Genomic DNA, 3,120 nt, shown 5'->3' with positions numbered 1-3,120 from the left:
AAGTCCTTCTTACAATAACTGTTCACCATTCTTGGGTTGATGGCATGAAGAAAGTTTAGGTAATCTTTTTCTCTTTATTTATTATAAAATTTCAAATGTTTAAGTTATATCGACAACCATTTTAAATCATCTTTTAGAAAAGAAAAAATTAGGAAAAAAAAAGAAAAGAAAAAATTAGAATCAGAGTTTCTTCCAGTATAGTTACTTATGATAATAAAAGCATGATTTTAACATCTGAAGAAAAGACACAAATAAAAACTAAAGTCCCAAAATTATCTACATTACCAAGAACTTTGAAAAAGATGATCTGGGGTGTCATTTAGTATCTATTCATTCCAGTGACTTCAAAGTGCCTTCCAGTGTAAGGGAAAACTGTTCGTATCAGTTGCAAGAGAGACTAACACACAATAAAATCAGGTAAAAATTTCATATAACTTCTTACCTTGTAATGACAACAGTAAATGAAGCAAGAATATACTCCGAGGTATCATTAAATTGAGTTTCCTCACAATGTTCATTTCAGTGGAGCCTTTCTCCCTGAAATGCAACCAAATTGTTGGTCTTTACTATGATGGCATCTTAGAAGTTGGCACATTCGTCGAGTGCTCAAATTCTTATAAATATAACTTTGTAACAACGTAATTCAAAAGGAAATTCCAGTCTTTCTAACTACATACAGCATCTGAAGCTTTAGAGCTTGCAGGCAACTCTTTGGCTGAGTCTCTCATTAGTGATGCATGGCAGCTGCTTACCTGAGCCCGTATTAGTTACACCCTACCCTGCTGCACATCATACTCCTTTTTGGCCTATATTAGTCTTTCACAACTTCTAAATAAGAGAGCAGCATCAAACCCACAAAAAGCCTGTTGTTATCTCCTGATGTCACAGAAGATAACCATGATTCCTGATTGTTGATCTGTTATGTGTGTTTTATTCACAATAAATAATTACCTGTCCTTTGAGAAAAAAGGGTGAAATAAAATCGTATCAATTGTTTCTAGAATGTCTAGATGTTCTCGTAACGTTTTCTTTAGAAGTGAAAAGTAAACTAAGATGATGTGCGTATGTTTTCAACTCAAGTCCCATTACAATGTAGTTTAAGTTGCCATATGCACGTGCCCACAGATCTTTCTGTTAAACATCCTACAACCGAAGTAGAAAATAACACAAAAAGCTGATATTCTAATATCTGACTTCACAAAGAAACTAAAGTAAAGTAAAGCCCTGAAGACCCTCCCTTCCCACTCCATTTTGCCATCCTCTACGACAGGTGCCCAGTTAGACAACATAAGAGGGCTTCTTATCCCAGCAGTAAGCACACTCTTCTCTGGAAGTGACTATCTAGGTGGGCATCAGAGAACACCTCTTAATATTTCATAATGAACCTTACAGAGATGACCTAAACCCCGTGAATGAGTGAAAGTCATGCTTATACAAGGGGTGCATATTCCCTATAGCAGATCCCATCCACTACCTCCACTATTATCGGACTCATTTACCAGATGGGGACACAATGGTAAGGAATGTCTGACTACACAGGAACTACCTTTGAGATGGAAAAACAGGCAGTTAGTTCTTAACGTCTTGTTGTACTCAGACACCTCTTCTGCAATGAGTTTCCAGGGCAGTATCCTTGACATTCTAATATACTGCATGCCAGTATCTACTATATAAACAGTTCCTTGCCTGAGTCCCAAATTCAATGATCTTTCACTCTTGTTCTAAATAATTTTAATTCCTTTCCATTGCCTACATGACTGTCAATTCCATGAGTCAAGAGTTGTTTGCCTATAAATTCATGTTTTTAGCGTGAAAACACATTATATAATTCATTAAAAGTGTAAGTACCTATGCATCTGTCTACACACACACATACACACACCCCTGCATATGTACACCCATTTTAAATTTTTGATAGATAGGTTTAAATAATTTAAGTATAGTATGTGTTTAACAAATATTTATTGAAAGGTTGTTGGTCATTACTCTTTAATTAGACAATGAATTAATATAATTTTAAACAGATAGGCTTAGCTATTTGTGGTTACACCCTAAATATTTGTCCAAAAATATGTATCTACTCAACCACAATCAAAATTATAAAGTATTCTAGATACTAAGAAGATGTGAATTTTAAAAATTAAGCTTGAAACTTGTTTAGAAAACAATAATTTTCTTCCAAAGATTTTTAAATTAAGAGCAGAAATTTTGTTTATGCAGAATGCTTATTGACTCTTTCTGGAAAGGGTAGAAATTGCACATAACAAATATATGTTACTAAGCCCCCTCCTTAATTTAAATAGTTTTCCTTGGCGTCATGCCAAGAAACTATTGCTTATTAGTTTCCCATGTAAGTCAATCTAAAATATGAATAATCTATAAATCATACTTTAGGATTTTTCCCTCTCTATTAATTGTTTGACTTTTTTCTTTGAACCTAAAATTTTTCACAAGTGACACACATGTGGGAAAATCCGAAAAGGAAACCAAGGTTAATTTTCATGGTTCAAAAAAATAAACATTTCTATCATACTCATAGATTTTTCTAAACATTACCAGAACTTGATGAGAAAAGGGTTAGTAAACAGCAATGTAAAGCCAAGTGAAAAGTATTTATTTCTAATATAAACTTGGATATTTTATGTTCTTAATTCAAATGTAACAACTTGGAACCTTTCACCTCAAATTTCATACAGTATGTTTAAACTTCCGATTCAAAAATATCACAGCCATTTTAACTTGTTAAAGTTGAAAATTCCAAGCCTATATCATCTGGCATTCTTATTACTGTTTCTCTGGTTTGAACTATGTGCAATTAAAAACTAGAAATTGTTTTGTCTGGTAAAGAAAATAATAGAAATTCTAACAGAAATATTCGGGGTGACTATTCTTTTGTAGATAGAGGTTTCAGGGATGCTTTTTTCTATTCCTCTTCCACACAGTATTATAGAAGTTAGGAGATTAGTAAAGGAGAGTGAACACTGGCAAAGAAAACAATACAAATCCCAAGGTCTTTTTCAGCTAACTATATTATGAACTCATTACGCTAAATGGTAGGCTGCGTGAAAATAGGCAAAATAGACTTCCATGAATAGCAACAATAGAACAGAGAGTTTAGAT

Source organism: Prionailurus bengalensis, chromosome B4, assembly GCF_016509475.1.
Source record: "Prionailurus bengalensis isolate Pbe53 chromosome B4, Fcat_Pben_1.1_paternal_pri, whole genome shotgun sequence".
Taxonomy (NCBI): Eukaryota; Metazoa; Chordata; class Mammalia; order Carnivora; family Felidae; genus Prionailurus; species Prionailurus bengalensis.
The sequence above is the reverse complement of the archived record's forward strand: the minus strand, read 5'-3'. Positions refer to the sequence as shown.